Source organism: Mustela erminea, chromosome 1 (assembly GCF_009829155.1).
Source record: "Mustela erminea isolate mMusErm1 chromosome 1, mMusErm1.Pri, whole genome shotgun sequence".
Classification (NCBI taxonomy): Eukaryota; Metazoa; Chordata; class Mammalia; order Carnivora; family Mustelidae; genus Mustela; species Mustela erminea.
The window spans coordinates 31,436,781-31,454,306 of record NC_045614.1 but is presented as its reverse complement, the minus strand read 5'-3'; the positions used below and the strand labels follow the sequence as shown (position 1 = coordinate 31,454,306).

Genomic DNA, 17,526 nt, shown 5'->3' with positions numbered 1-17,526 from the left:
GAAATTTCTATGAACTAAGTAGTTCTCAAAATTCATTTCTACTTGTGCTTTAGTGATAGAAGTTGAAGATAGCCATGGCAAAAACACCTTTCACTTATGTTTAAAATGTGCCCTAATTTTTCTTCCTTATCCTAGGTTTTCTGAGCTCCTGTCTTTATAATTCAAGCAATTTGTATTTTGATTATTTCTTTGAAGTGGAGCAATCATGTGAACTGTAAATTTTCTGTGGGCAAAATAAATGCAAATAAGAGAAGCTTTCTCTGTATGCCTACAGAGTTACTTAGAATACAAATAAGAAAACCCAGGCTGAAAGACAGCTAAAGCTATTATTTTTACATTCCACTATTAGCGTCAAGGCAGAGCAGCTTTGAGATGATGTATATGTTGCGAAAACTCCATAGACGGATGGTCTTAAGTGAAGTTCACATTTGTAGAGCTTGTACAGCAGCCCTCCCATCAGAAAGAAGCAATGCCTTTGCATGAAAGAGGAATCAGTTGAGTCATTCCCACATAAAATGCATGTGCCACTTTCACACCCACATGGGCTAGCAAGCTAAAATGGAGGAACTCAGGCAGATGGCAGAGTTAAAGAACAGAGGAGACACTGAGCGGGCCTCTGACAACGTCTGCCCTCGTGCTAAAAGACTTTGCACTGACTCTCCTGAAGTCATCAGCTGGGGGGGAGTTGATCACTTGCCTATTTGTTCTGAGATCCATTCTCAGCCCTTCTCTGCCTGGGTGTATTGCAGGACACGATATTTCCCGTGCTGTCTTGCCTTCTGCTTCTAGGTGGGTTTAGCTCATGGAAGGCTCTGGTGGAAGTATGGAGAGCTAGAGAGGGATAAAAGCCAGGGTATCCCACCATTGCTCCTGGCTCTGCTTCAGGTGGCACCTCCTGGAGATGCGGCAGTAGTGGGTCGCTCCAGTGCCTGCAGGATGGCCCCTCCTTCCACCATCTCAGTTCTGACGAGACAGGCCCACCATGTAATGCTGACTCCTGCACTCTGGTACAGCCATCTCCTGCTTTTTTCACTCCAGCCCTGGGTTGGTAGTAATTTCCTTGGTTTTGCTAAATGCAGGGTAGCTTCACCATGCTTTTTGGTTCTTTAGCTATTCCATCCCTAAGTAAGCAATTCCTTGTATTGGATATTTTTTTTTTGGTTGGGGGGAGAGGTTAAAATACTTTAAGAGCTCTTATTTTACCGATAGAAAAAGCCGTCTTTTTTGCTACAGGAATATTTGAAAAGGAATCACTGTTCCAGTTTAACCTGCATATTTTATTTTGCCACTTCTTCAAGTTAATCTGGTTGGGCAGTGAAAAACAAAGATTCTGTTAAAAACAATTTTCTCCACCAGTTTCTGCCCTGCTCACCACGTACAATATGACCATATACATAACTCTGAGAAACTTAAGGCAATGTGACATGTCTGGTGCGACTGTATTTAAGAATTATTCTGTATATTATTCAGTTCTTTAAATGTTTATGGCTTATTAAATGCATCCATCAGGAAAGAAATAAACAACCCCCCAGCTTTACTCTTGGTGAAGGGAGCTACAGGCAGAATTATGCCTCACTATTTTGAATATATTATTCCATTGTCTTTTGTCCATAATTCAATACCCTTCTGTCAAATAGGGATAGCAATAGTCTCTGCCCTGTCAGGTTGCTGTGAACATTAACTTAAGAAATACTTAAAACGATGTTGAGCCCATATCCATCACTGAGTAAATATCAGCTATTATGCTGACTATAAGTCTTTATCAGTCTAATTGTCCTTCCTTTATAGGAATATGTATTTTAATCTCTAGTAGGATTATAGAATTTGGCTTCTCTTTAGCATTCTGCAGTTTTACTACAATGATTCTTTTAGGTATGGATTTGTTTTTAGCTCCTTAAATCTTAGGATCAATGACTTCTTTTTGAGTCCTGAAAAATTCTCGCCCATTTTCTTTTATAACATTACCTCGCCCATATTCATTTAATTTTATGCTAGAATTCCTATCAGACATATTTTAGACCCTGTCTTCCTTTCTTCCATGTCCTAGCTTATCTTATTATTTCTCAATTCCACATTCTAGGTCATTTCCTTAGATCTATATTCATATATATATATATATATATATATATATATATATATATATATATATACTTTTTTCCTGTGTATTTATCTTTTCTATTTCCTCATTACCTATTTATACATTTTTAAAAATAATTATTGTAAAGCCTCTTGTAGATGATTTTCTATTTCTCATTCTTTTTTTTTTTAAGATTTTTTATTTATTTATTTGACAGAGAGAGATCACAAGTAGGCAGAGAGAGAGAAGAGGAAGCAGGCTCCCCGCTGAGTAGAGAGCCCGATGCAGGGCTCAATCCCAGGACCCTGAGATCATGACCCGAGCCGAAGGCAGCGGCTTAACCCACTGAGCCACCCAGGTGCCCTCTATTTCTCATTCTTAATGTATAAATTCTTCTTTTGGTCACACCCTGCCACACTCCATCCCAGTGATTCACTTTATCCCGTGGTTCAAATCTTCGGCTGCCAGGTCGTCTTCAGTAGAGACTGACTTTCACGGCATCCTGGTTCCCTGAGCTATGGGAATAGTCCCGTTGGGGTATATTGGCTTTGCCTCTTCTGAAAGTCTGTGGTTTCACTATTTCTGGGTCCATTTTTATGTTGATTTGTCAGTTAGGAGCTTCTGTCCCATACTGTTGGTGTGAATTTGGACCTGCTCATTCACGTGATGATGTGTTTGCATTTTAGGAAGTTGCTTTTTTCCAGTCTCAACCCCGCATATGCAACACGCTTCCTTGCTGCTTTCCCCAGCTGGCAGGGGTGGAGTCTTCCCTGTAACTCAGGCTTATGGGAGGTGTCTCAGCTCTAGTTCCCTGAATGAAGGGGGTCTGTTTCCTAGATGACCTTCTCTGCACTAGTGTCCAAACCCCCAAATCCAGCTGAACCTATACCTAGAACCTATACCTGCCTATCATAATACCACTAATACATTTTAACTTAAGCTCCTTCCCAGCCTTCTGATCTGAGTTTATTTCACATTTCTGGAAATGAGTATTTCCCTCTTTGGTTTAAAATTTGTATATATATATATATATTCACATATCTTTTATTCTCTTACATAATTTTTTATGAATTCAGATTCTAATTAAGAATATCTTTCCTCAGTGTTACGCCCCATATTGACAGTGTTGAAAGAAATGCTGGATAAATATAGAAAGATTCTTCATCCTCTTTTTCTTCTTCCTCCTCCCCTTCCTCCTCCTCCTCCTCCTCCTCTTCCTCCCCCTCCTTCTTTTTGTTAAGAAAATTTTTGTGGTTTTAGTATATCATGAGATTTTGAAACACTCAAACAAATCAATATCTGGGTGGTAAGACAGCTGCTTTCTCCTTCACTTCTCTGGGTTACTAGAGCAACTGATCAGTAGATTTAAAAAAAAAAAAAAAAGAGAAAACGATAACCTTTTGTATTACTTAAGTCTTTCCAAGGCACATGCTGGTACAAAACAGCCTTCTGTCGGATGCAACTAGTCCAGCGTCTAGACATCATGCACAATACATCAGCAGCAGCAGCACACTGTGCTCCCACCACAGCCCTGCTCATTTGTGTATGATATCTGAGGCATGTGGAGGATGGTGAATAGTATCAGGAAGAGGAGGGAGGAGGAAACAGCCTGAGTGCCTGTGGGAAGACTTCAGCTGAATTTGTGCAGAGCAAGCCTGAACATGTCATTGGTGCAAACCCAAGCACCACTGATGTTCTTTAACAGGAACATCTGGTGGAAGCCTATGATGGGGTCTCCATCAGCCTTGAGCGGGCCCACAACGATGCTGCTGATGCAGCTGTGTGACGTGGGCTGATGATCCTGCACGGTGATGCTGTGCTGCATTTTCTAGAATGGAAGGCTAGACAACTTCCTCACAATGGCAGCTTTCCCTTGGAACTGCTGTCCTTCCCACATTAGACATGATGCCTCAGTATAAATTGTGCTTCATGGGGTTCTGTCATTAATCAAATAACTGGTATTAATGTTAAATGAAGTTGGATCCAGTCTGCTCCCAAATTGGCTTGTCTCTCATTCTGGACATCATCTAGCCTTGTTGAGACCCTGGGGGCTGGCATGATGGTGGCAGCCTATGGAAAGATTTTTTGCAAAGAATAAAGTCTATGTAATCTCAGAAACACCTGACAGAGGACGTAAGTATAATCCATTACCAGAAAGAAAAGAATTTAATTCTTAGCTGATCATGAATCCACAAGGAGTTCATGAGATCATACAAAATATTTTTTCCATCAGCTTATTTATTCATTTGGCATGCTTTTTGGCTGGAAGTAACAAAAAATTCAACTCTAATTAAGTTAAACAATAGAAAAGATTTATTTTCTTAACTATCCAAAAGCTAAAACGAGGGCCATTTGGGGACGCCTGGGTGGCTCAGTGGGTTAAAGCATCTGCCTTCGGCTCAGGTCATGGTCCCAGGGTCCTGGGATCGAGCCCCACATCGGGCTCTCTGCTCGGCAGGGAGCCTGCTTCCCCCTCTCTCTGCCTGCCTCTCTGCCTACTTGTGATCTCTGTCTGTCAAATAAATTAAAGAAAAAAATCTTAAAAAAAAACAAAACAAAATGAGGGCCATTTTAGGGTTCGTTAACTGAGTCACTAAATCTCGGTTTTGCTCCAGTTGAAATTCTTCTCAAATCTCTGAGCTTCTCCTCATGGTTATCAGATTACTCTGGCAGTTCCAGGCATGTCGACCTTCATATAAATCAAGATGTAGGAAAGGGGTAAAGAAAGTTTATTTCTCCCTTAGACCTCTCTTCTTGACAGCCAGAAAGAATTTCCGGAAGTCCTACTGGTATAACCCTCATATATCATTGATTAGAAATGTATCACATGCCCGCTCTCAAACCAGTCTCTGGCAAGGTAAATAAAATTACCACAAATGGCAAAGATCAAATTAGACTCACTCTGGGGTTGGTAATGAGTCCAGGCTTCCCTGAAATGCAACGTTACCCAATGACTGAACTATATGGAGAATCGATGGCCTTGGAGAGCAGGAAATAGCTGTGGAGCAAGGTCAGGTCACTCAGAGACAGCATTAAGAAAGAACCTGGAGGTCCATTTTCTGGGCTCCTTTATTCTTCTGTTTGTCATCTCTCTTTCTTCTTCCAACTCCAGCCCCCTGCTAAGGCACAAGTAATCTTGGAAACTACCATTATTGCTGTCTCTCTCCAGTGAGAGTGAAGGTTGGTGGCTGATAGTTGGGACCTCCCTGCAACCTGTGCAAAACCTAGATTTTCAGAAACATCTTCAGACTGAACCATCTCGGAGATTAAGGGGGGCTATACTCATCAGGGTCCTGTTTTAGAAACTTGGTCTTTCAGAAGTCCCATGACATTGTTGAGAGGTGAATGCATGGGTGTCATTGGATGAGGACAATATAAAATGTCATGGCATAGTAGAACATTACCACTGCGGGCAGTTCGCTGGTGATTTGTCACTATGAATAAAATACGGTTTCCTCCTGATACAAATTGGAGTCCCAAGTGGCACAGGTTGCATGGTCTGCACTATGAGTAATGAAAATTTTTCATTCACACAAAGGCTGTGTGGGTGACTGGCAATGACTCCAAAACATTGTGGGTCATGGACCTTTTCACAATGTTCTTTGCAATGTTCCTTCTCTTGTTTCACTCACTGGGCATGTCGTGGGTTATGGGACAGTACCTTCTTAGACAAGTGTCCCAGGGTGAGGTCATTGGTATTTATCAGTCCTGCCACTTATTTCCCCACCTCCAGATACACCTCCCTGCTTTCTTATATCCCCCACACAAAAGATGTGCCTCTTCTTTAATTTCCTTCTAGATTTCATAGGACCATAACTCCAGAGCTCCAATCATAAGCCATAAGAAAAGCTATTTCTTTTTTCATGAGTGCAGGGAAAACTGCATTTAACATTTTCTAGGTGGTGAGGGAGAACATTTGCTTTTTCTACCGTGGAGGTAACTTCCCTGCTAAAATGGGATGAATGCTTCTAATGCAGGAAAAAGTGAAGATTAAAAAAAGACCTAACTTTTTTAGATTAAAGTAGATAGAAAATTCTTATCTTGCTATATAAATAAATTCTTCTCTTGGGGCGCCTGGGTGGCTCAGTGAGTTAAGCTGCTGCCTTCGGCTCAGGTCATGATCTCAGGGTCCTGGGATCGAGCCCCGCATCGGACTCTCTGCTCAGCAGGGAGCCTGCTTCCTCCAATCTCTCTCTCTCTGCCTGCCTCTCTGCCTGCTTGTGGTCTCTCTCTGTCAAATAAATAAATAAAATCTTTAAAAAAAAAAAAAAGACCTAAGTTTTTTAGATTAAAGTAGATAGAAAATTCTTATCTTGCTATATAAATAAATTCTTCTCTTGGGACGTCTGGGTGGCTTAGTTGGTTAAGAGTCTGCCTTTGGCTCAGGTCATGATCTCAGGGTCCTGGGACTGAGCCCATGTCACTGTCCCTGCTCAGGGGGGAGTCTGCTTCTCCCTCTCCCTCTGTTCTTCCTCCTGCTTGTGCTTTCTGTCGTTCTCTTTCTCTCTCACTCAAATAAGTAAATTTTTAAAAATCTTTAAAAAAATTCCTCTCTTGGTAATGTTGATTGCTTTCATGTTATGGAGGTAATATGTTTTACATTTTTTAAAAAACTCGGGGTGCCTGTGTCGCTCAGTCATTAAGTATCTGCCTTTGGCTCAGTTCATGATCCCACAGTCCTGGGATCGAGCCCCACATTGGGCTCCCTGCTCCGCAAGGGGCCTGCTTCTCCCTCTCTCACTCACCCTGCTTGTGTTCCCTCTCTCGCTCTGTCTCTGTCAAATAAATAAATAAAATATTTTAAAAAAAAAAACCTCAGGGGAAAAAAAAAAAGAAGCTCATGAGGAATGAGGAGATAAAATATAAAGGGGATAAAAGGGTTGCAGTAGATCAGACACTTGCCCCATCTTACATATGACCCCGCCTAATTAAACTGAACTTCCCTAGCCCAATTGGGATATAAAGAAACAAATACGATTATGAAGGATGTAAGTCTATCTCATAATCTTTTTCTCTCTCATAAATCTTTTGAGCGTTCAACAACTGCTCGACAGCGGTAGAACAGGTGCACGATACCTGTCACACTTACCCTGTACACGGGGGGCAAAGGTAGATTTTGAAGGAGTAGTGTCAGAGTGTTAAATGGGAATGTCAGCAAAGACACATTTTGAGTCCACATCTGCAAAGAGAGCTGGAAAACAGTGCCACAGTTCATACTCAGTGGACAAGAGCCTGTAACTTACAGCCTAATTACCAGTCCTTCCCATAGGAAGATGGAGTTTGTGTTGTGTTATTCTTTAAAACAGTACTGCTCGATCTTGGTTTTGATCACACCTAAAAATCTTAATGGTTCTTTAATTTTTTAAGTTCAAAAATAAATGAAATGAGATTAAAAAACATAACAAAGTAGTGATAATTTTAAAATCTTTTCTTTAAAGATAGTGCAATGGCCTCCAAAATAGGAGTATACTCAATTACTCTCAGCCACACTTCAAAACTCATTGCTATGAAATAACATCCTCACTCACTAGCTAGCTATCTGAAATTATGCCTTTAGGGCTCTATTTTGTTTCACTTTAATCTGTATTAAATACAAATAACCTCAGACAATGTTGAAACATATAAGCTCCATCAATCATTAAAGTTAATTGAATTAACACCAAATCTCTTATTTTAAATCACAGAATTAATTTAATAGCACTACAGAACCACTGAGGCTTATACCTCTGTTTTACAGCTATCTTTGTGTTTAACCTAACAGGAAGGCTGTCCCGTTTTGTTTCTGCATTCCCCACCACTCCTTTTTCATACGTTTTAAAAATCACTCCAAAATCATCCTTCACTAGATGCGAGGGGTTTGGGGATGGGGGTGGGGTGGTGATGAGGACAGTGGAGGATGGAGAGAGAGAAAAAACAAGACCACTGAGGGAAAAAGCAGGCTGAAACCAGTAAGGCCAATGTTGCCTCTTCTCTATGGTAGATAGAAGTTGACTCAGAGGAAAAAAATATATATATTACTTGTTTAGATGAAGTTTCTTCTTTAGAACAAAAGAGATTGACTTCTGGTCAGGACAAGATGGCGTAGATGAGTTCCTCTTCCTCCTCCCTCCACTAGGCACAAATATAAACCCCAGAAATGACACAGGGTTGAGGGAGTGGGTAATGAGGGAGAATGCTAAATCATTGTAAGAGGAAAGTGAGATGGTTTCCTCGGGACTTAAGGAACAAAATAGACATCTAACATAAGAGGCAAAATGTTCAAAGTGTTACAATCCAATGTGAAATCATCCATCCATGCAAAAACCAAGAAAATCACAGCTTGAATGAGAGAAGGCAGTCAACAGATGCCAACACCCACCGACATACATGAGATGTTAGAATTACCTGACAAGGATTTTAAAGCAGCCATCATAAAAATGCTTCAACAATCAATTATAAACTTACTTGAAACAAATGAAAAAATAGAAAATTTCAGCAATGTAATAAAATTGGTTTTTTAAATATAAATTATAGACTTCAAAAATACAACACTCACAAATCGTTCACTGGATGGGCTCAAGAATAGAGTGAAGACGACAGACAATAGAACTGGTGAACTTGTGGACAAACAGTAGAATTCACTCAGTCTAGATAAGAGAGAAAATAGACTGAAAAACATAAATAGAGCAGTAGGAACTAGTGAGAGAGTAGCAGGTGGAAAAAAAAAAACACCCAACACATACGGTATCACCACATCAACAAGTTAAAGGAATCATATATCCATTGACACAGAAAAAGTATTTGACAAAATCCAACACCTGTTCATTGTAAACACTCCTCACCATTTGGAGTAGAAGGACATTAACTTGATAAAGAGCATCTTTTAAAAAGTCCGTAGCTAACATCGAGTTTAATGGTGAAATACTGAACGCTTTCCCCCTAATATCGGGAATAAGGCAAGGATGCCCATCCTCACCACTCTTATTGAACCTATAATTAGAAGTTCTAGCTACCAAAGTAAGGCAAGGTAGAGAAATAAAATGCCTAAAGCTCAGGAAAGGAAGAAATAAAATGACCTTTATTTGCAGATGACAGGATTGTTTAAATAAAAACTCCCAAAACCTACACAAATACTTCTAGAATTGATAAGTGAAATTAGCAAGCTTTTAGGATATAAGATCATGTGCAAATCAACCACATTTATATATAACAGCAGTTAACACAGGGAAATTAGAGGAAGTGGTGATGCAACATGGGGGCTTAAGTGGGTAGGAGAAGAATAAATGAAACAAGATGGGATTGGGAGGGAGACAAACCATAAGTGACTTTTAATCTCACAAAACAAACTGAGGGTTGCTGGGGGGAGGGGGTTTGGGAGAAGGGGGTGGGATTATGGACACTGGGGAGGGTATGTGCTTTGGTGAGTGCTGTGAAGTGTGTAAACCTGGTGATTCACAGACCTGTACCCCTGGGGATAGAGTATTATGCCTCCATCAGAAAGGATGAATACCCAACTTTTGTAGCAACATGGACGGGACTGGAAGAGATTATGCTGAGTGAAATAAGTCAAGCAGAGAGAGTCAATTATCATATGGTTTCACTTATTTGTGGAGCATAACAAATAGCATGGAGGACATGGGGACTTAGAGTGGAGAAGGGAGTTGGGGGAAATTGGAAGGGGAGGTGAACCATGAGAGACTATGGACTCTGAAAAACAATCTGAGGGTTTTGAAGGGACGGGGGGTGGGAGGTTGGGGTACCAGGTGGTGGGTATTATAGAGGGCACGGATTGCATGGAGCACGGGGTGTGGTGCAAAAATAATGAATACTGTTATGCTGGAAATAAAATAAATAAATAAATAAATAAATAAATAAATAAATTAAAAAAAAAAATTTAAAATACATTATCATTGCTATCACTCCAAATAAAATTATGTTCTTAGATATGCATTAACACAACCAAGTGTGGGATCTATGCGCTGAAAATTATAAAATGCTAATGAAAGAAATCAAAGAGAACATAATGAAATGGAGAGACACACCATATTCAGGGATTGGAAGACTGAATGTAATTTGTGAGTTATCCCCATATTGATCTATAGGCTTAATGCAATTCCTATCAAAATCCCAGCAAGGTTTTTTTTAATTTATAATAATATTTATATTATTTATATATTTACATAAATATATAGAAATATTTATATATTTATGTAATATATCGAAAATATTTATATAGAAAAGCATGGTCCCTGGAATAGTTAAAACAACCTCTACCAAAAAAAAGAGAAGAGAGACGTTACTCTTCTCAATATTAAGGATTATTGTATAGCTGCAGTACTGAGAATAGTGGTGTGTTGGCAGAGGCATAGAGGCATAGATCAGTGGAACAGTGGAGGGTTCTAATACAAACTCATGTACAAACACCCAACTCATCCCTGACAAAGATGAAAAAACTATTCAATGGAAGAAAGACAGTCTTTCCAGCAAATGGCACCAGAATAATTGGATATCCATAGGCTAAAACATTGTTTTTAAAAAAGAAGAACCTCAGGTTAATGTGCTAGTACAAAAATTAACTCAAAATGGATTATGGAGCTAAATATAAAAATATTACTATAAAACTTTTAGGAAAAAAATATGAGAAAACCTTCAGGACCTAGGGCTAAGCAAAAACTTTACAGACTTTAACACCAAAAAGCATGAACAATAATGGTAAAGAATCAATATATTGGACCTCATCAAAATTAAAAACTAGTGCTCTGTGAAAAAACCCATATGAAGAGGATGAAAAGACAAATGACACCCTGGGAGAAAATATTTGCAAACCACTTCTCCAACAAAAGACTAGTATTTAGAATATAAAGATCTCTCAAAACAAAATTGTAAGAAAGGAGAACCACTTAGTGGTTGACAAGGTTTAGGGGCAGAGGGAGCATCTAGTGGGGAAAGGGAGAGTTGGTTGTGATTATAAAAGGGAACTGTGAAAGGTATTTGTGATGTTAAAACTGTTGAGTATCTTGACTAGTTGTAGACACAGATGAGTTTACTCTGGCAAAGAGCATCTATGCAGGTGATAAAATGTAAAGAACTTAGTACACACATGTATACATTTGAGTATACAAATGATTACAAATAAAACTGGGAAAATCTGAGTAAGATCAGTGGATTGTATCAGTGTCAATATCCTGGCTGTGATATTATTTATAATTTTGCAAATTTCCTCCATTTGGGCGTAACTAGACAAAGTATACAAGATGGCTCTGTATTATTTCTTACAATTACATGTGAATTAATAATTATCTCAGTAAAACTGAATTAAGGAAATAGCATCTCACTATCACATTAAGAACTGAAGTTTTTACTATTGCATTTATCTATCTCCTGTTACAAGTACAAAACAGCATCTTTATTAGAGCCAACCAGATTGGCACAGGACCACTGGCTCAGAGCAGAACGTACTGTACTCTTTTAACAAGAACTCTGACTAGAGGCAAGTCCTCATTTGAATAGATAATGAAAAATACATTTTAGAGCTTAGAAAGTCTACTTCTCTCATCTGATAATTCCACAGAGGGGCAATTCTTGTTCATTATCTACGCTGGGGAGAGCTAATCTACAACACCAGATTGTGATTCCTTTTCTTCTAGCTTGACCCCAAAACAATACAGGCTGGGAGTTCCTGATCAGTGTGCCTATAGTCCCAAACTTTCCCTTCCGTGGTACCCAAAGATCTGGCTACAGTCTTCAACCAAGCTTTTGTCAGAAATAACGTAGACACTTTGATAGATCTTTGTTTATATTTGTCCTGGGTCTATTTCTCAAGTATTTCTAACTTAAGTAAAGAAGAAAGGGACTTGCGGTTAGCCATATGATTGGAAGGGGGAATGGCCATTGGCTACAATTCTTTCAGTTGCCTCTGCAAAGCAAAAAACCCAAACATACTTGGGACGAGCGGCGTATAGAGATGGGACAGCCTGACCACAGCCTGGAAGACAACTCTTGATGCTCCTGCCCTTCATGTCCACTTCATGGAGCATTATCCTTTCAGTCTTATTAATGATAACTAAAAATGATAGGATTATGAAATTTAAGTTGGGGGAAAGCATATTCCATGCAGAGTGGATAGCATGTTTAAAAATGTAGAATCCATTGCACAGATTATTTTATGGACTCAAAGAGTTCTGTGTGGAATTTAGTGGTGGCAGTGCTGTCGTTGTAAGGCAGAGACAAGAGACACATGGAAGTACCACCGCCTGGTGGCTGGGGATGTCGGGTCTGGACCCTGAAGGGCCTTGTGCGCTGTGTGAAGGGACATGATGTTTATTCTTAAGTTGACAGGAAACTGATGGATTAGTTACTTTCTACTTGTTTTAAACCTAAAGATGAAGCAAAGAGAAATTCAATTCAATTTTTATCTTCCCTCAAGATGAAGAGATTTGCGTTCTGACCAGACAATGGATTGATGAGAATACCCAGATTCGTACCACACCTCTTAGGGAGCTAGAACATTTGTTTTCAAATTCCAGGGAGCTTAAGAAATCAGCTGGGTTCTCTGTTAAACCATGCAGATTCCTGGGGTCCCCTCTCAAGGAACCTGCTTTAGGTGGTCTTTTTTTTTTTTTTTTAAGATTTTATTTATTTGTTTGACAGAGAGTCAGCCAGAGAGGGAACACAAGTCAGGGGAGTGGGAGAGGGAGAAGCACGCTTCCTGCTGAGCAGGGAGCCCGATGTGGGGCTCCAGCCCAGGACCCTTAGATCATGACCTGAGCCAAAGACAGATGCTTAATGACTGAACCATCCAGGCATCCCATGGTTTAGGTGGTCTTGAATGGGCTCTGGGAAGCTGTGTGTTTAACCACTTAATTCTGATACCCCATACAATTGGATTATATTTTGAGAAGACCTGCAAATGGTTGCAGTGTAAACAAAACTCCTCTTACTCCTGTCTTGTGAACAAAAGATCCGAGTATACTTTTAGATGGAATTAACAAAGTAGGTTCTAGTCTCCACTAGAGGGTAGCATATAAAAACTTTGAGTTTTGAACAAAATTTGTTTAAATTGTGTGTGTGTGTGTTTGAAGAATTAGAGGGTTTCAAACATTTTTTTAAATTTTTTATTTTTTATAAAAGTTTCAAACATTTTTAATGTGGATTTTTTCATATGAAGTGTTAGAATATTATTTAGAAAAGTGATATATTCCCTCTTTGTTTTTTTATAGTTTAATCAAATGACTTGCTCAGATTAAAATATTTTCTCAGTTGCTAACACGCTGTCATTCTGGGCGATGCCATTATAGGATGTTTGCAATAAGGGAGCCCACCTTCTCTATTCTGCAAATGAGGGACAGGAGCACCAGGAGGAAACTAGTTCCAGATCTCTACACTTAACAGCAAAGTTGAGACTAGATCCCAGGTGGCCTGCCCATCAATTCAACATCATTTCCTATAAACTGTTTTATAAGAAAAGATAATTTGCATGGAAAAAGGAATACTACATTATTGCATTTTAGTTCCTTTAACTATAGTTCCAGCAAAAACCAGAATCTGAAATATTCATTTGAAACATTTTTGAGAGCTGTGCAGTAAACCCTATTTAATGACTGTACATCCAATATATTCTCTGTTAGATGAAGTTCATTTCCCTTTTTCTTTTTTCCACTGGATGAGACTAGTTGTGAGTTATAACTCTTTGATTTCTGCCTTTTCTTCTTTCACACGTGATTCTGTTGTTGTTTTAAATGGTAGAACTGTAACTTCCCAAGTAAGGACAACATAAATTAGGATTAAAAAGAACAACAGCAAGGTGAGCTGCCTCTGTTCATCTTATTAAAATAAAAGAAACAAGTGTAAACATTCCAGTTAATCAGCCAGGTATTTTTTTTTTAAGATTTTATTTATTCATTTGACAGAGACATAGCCAGAGAGAGAACACAAACAGAAGGAGTGGGAGAGGGAGAAGCAGGCTTCCCACCGAGCAGAGAGCCTGACCTGAGCCCAAGGCAGATGCTTAACGACTGAGCCACCCAGGTGCCCCTGTCAGCCAGTTTTTATATTTTAAGTGGTCTTGGCTTTGAAAATGAAATCTCTGCAAAAGGGTTGAACTTTCTTCTCTTCCTCCTCCTTCCCCTCCCTTTCCTTCTCCTCTCCTTTCCTATTCGTTCTTTTTTTTTTTTTTTTTACGATTTTATTTATTTATTTGACAGAGAGAGAGAGAGATCACAAGTAGGCAGAGAGGCAGGCAGAGAGAGGGGGGAAACAGGCTCCCCACTGAGCAGAGAGTCCGATGTGGGGCTCGATCCCAGGACCCTGAGACCATGACGTGAGCCGAAGGCAGAGGCTTAACCACTGAGCCACCCAGGTGCCTTTCTTTCTTCCTTCCTTCCTCCTTTTCTTTTTTTTTTTTTTTTTTTCCCTGACATGGCATTTGCTTTACTGAATGGCTTAACATCTGGTGGAGCCTTGTGCTTTTTTGGGCATCGTTGTCTACCCCAGGAGCTGCTTAAATTAAAAAAAAAAAAAAAAAGGCCTTTTCTTAGAAGGCTATGGACCACTTTTCATCTAGGGCCTAATGTTTGGCAGGCCCAACAGTGGTATTATCCCTGTGAGGAAATAGCAATAGTATTATTTCCTTATTGTGATGGAGATGGTTTCCTGAAATGAAAAACTTAGTAATTTAATTTGGGGTATGGGGAGTCACTAGGCAGTAATTTTCATTTTCCCCATTCAGTGGGAATCCACCAGTCCTTTCATGCCCTTTAAAACTCATCTCCTAAGCATCCCATTTATGTACAACATGGGTTGTAAAACTCCAAATTCCCACAGGTGCAAACCAGCCTTAACTATTACACTAAAAACTGAAATTGCCAAGCTCCTGGTAAGTGTCAAGCATTGGGCTAAGTTGTTTATCCGTAAGATCTTATTTATCCTGCATAACAGCCCCATTGTTATGCTATTATTATCACCATTTTACAGATGATGAAATTGAGACTCAGGTAGGGTATGGAGTTAGTATTAAAAAATTAAGAGGTGGATGAGCCAGGCTAAGTATGACTGCCTGCTCTTACCCACACTGGTATCCCACACTTAATTTACATACAGTTCCTAGCAAGACCATGCAGAGTGAAATGTATCCAGTGAAGGTTTATGTGGATGACCCCATTTGGAATTTGGAAACATGATGTGTATCAATCTTCTCTTTAAGGGTAAGGTGTTCTCAGAATGGGAAAAGGATTGATCATGAACCACACCTTAGCTAGTAAGAAGAAGCCTGTAGAAGCTGTGACAGGGTTAATGTCTAGGATAAAATTCAAGCCAGACCTGATTTTCATGCTCTATTTACTGTAGCAGACCAGATTCCTTCCTTCACCATCTCTGGAAACAGAAAGAATAAATAGCAAATGTATTTAAAGAACCCAAATCTAGACATGCTGGGCACGTTCACATTAGAGACAGGTGTTATTTCAGATATATATTAAATTACATTTCTGGGGCATCAAGGCAGGTGCCTCAATTTATCATAGTTTAAAGCTCCATGTTTACCGATTACCCTGAGTGCTCACTGAAACATGCAAGAGGGAAAATAAAACCATTGGAAAGAAAGAGGAACACTGAAATCATTTGGCCAGGGGAGCAGTAAGGCATGGGGCTGGTTGTGCAGTAGGTGGTTCTGTGCCACGGGTCGTATCTGAGATGATTCCAGATGCTACATACATACATACATTTTTATGAAGATATTTCAACAGTTGCATATTAATTTACTAGGAACTGGGGAGAAAGCCTAGCATCTAAAACCAGTGATTCTGTGGCTATTTCTTAGGACAAACCCAAGTTGTAAGAAATGAGAGAATTTAAATTTGATTTTAAGAAAAGTATCACATGAATAATATTAATAGTGACAAACAGATATGGACAAAATTCTGAAGGTACTATACAAGAGGGATTGGAGTTTAGGAAACTTTAATATGACACAATCAGTATATGACAGAAAGACTTCATTACTTGGGTCTCATTTCTTGTTCTGAAATGGACTAGCCACATGAATTTGGGTAAGCCATTTTCACACCTCTAATCCAGATTAGTTTTGACCATAAAATGAGAGGGGTAAAACAGATCAGGGGGTACATTCTGAGGACAGTGGACCCCTAGACGCACTCGGAGTTATCACAAAGGATATGAGAACACATACACTTGATAAACACTGACTGAGGACTGAATTAATACCTCTTACTAGTAAACATATGACTAGTTTACGAAAGCACATAAATGCTGTCATGGTTAATGATGAACTTAATTTGAACTAACTCAAGTGAAAGCTCTTCTGAATGCATCAGTACTCGAACTAAAAAAAAAAAAAAAAAAAAAAAAAAATTCTAAAGGTACAATTACAGTTTCTATTTTGGGTATCAGCAAACATCCATGCAGATTTTCACCAGTAAAGCTGTTTAAACTTCCACTTTGTGGAAAAATTGCAACTTGAACATTGCAAAGGAGCGGTCAAAAGAATCGTGAGTAGAAGCTGGTTAGTTCCCCTGTTATATGATAATGCCAAGAGGGACAATAGCCTCATCTGATCTTTTACCCGACATAGAATGTCTGCATACAGAAGAGCTCCATTCATCCTAATGACCTTATATACCCAGGCTGAGTTAGATAAAGTAGATTTGTAAACAACTGTTTGGGGTGAAAATTATATTAATGATAACAGTCGTAATAATGATGTGGATTGCTCCCATTCATTCAGCACAAAGTTGTGTGTGTGTGTGTGTGTGTGTGTGTGTGTGTGGTGTGTGCATGTGTATATCTATCAGATGATGTGTTTGGTACTTTATCTCTAAAATCTCAGTGTCTCTGAAAATTAAAAGTCCCTAATTGGTAGTTAATGAAACTGAAGGTCAGGGAAGTTGAGGTTTTGCCCATGGCTGCAAATTCGTTAAGTAGCAATACCAGGATTCAAACCCAGAACATTTTGGTCCCAGTATGGCAATTGTTTCTACTGTGTTACCCTGATTTCTGATATAATAAAAGTGGGGAATTCTAAACAGACATAGGCATAGGAGAAAGAATTATAAGTTCTGCAGAATTTTCTTTACTTAGGATAGGAGTTCTTAGGTTAAAAGAAATGACAATGCAGGACTCATCGGTGGTCACTGTTAGGATTAGGCCAGGATTGAGAGCAAGTATTAAGTTTTCACAGCTCAGGTACCATCACTGTATCTTCTCCCAATTACTGGGAAGGTTTTCTCAAAGTTAAGCTACTGAGATAATCACAGGGTCTGAGTATCTGTTCCCATACTTTTAGAACTATTCAGACTTATATTTTCTGAAGCATCAATTGGCATCATCCAACAACATGACAATTTGACAGAGGAAGCGGATATAGAAAGCCTACGGCTCATTGCTTGACTCAAAAATCACTGTTGTATTTCCACAGTTCTCCTATGTCAAGGAATTGCCTGTGAGATAAGCCCCAC

General features: G+C 39.3%; 1 pseudogene; it reads right to left on the bottom strand.

The window, feature by feature from the left end:
• Positions 1 to 3,707: 3,707 nt before the first annotated feature.
• LOC116588911 lies at positions 3,708 to 4,141 on the bottom strand (annotated as a pseudogene).
• Positions 4,142 to 17,526: the final 13,385 nt, after the last annotated feature.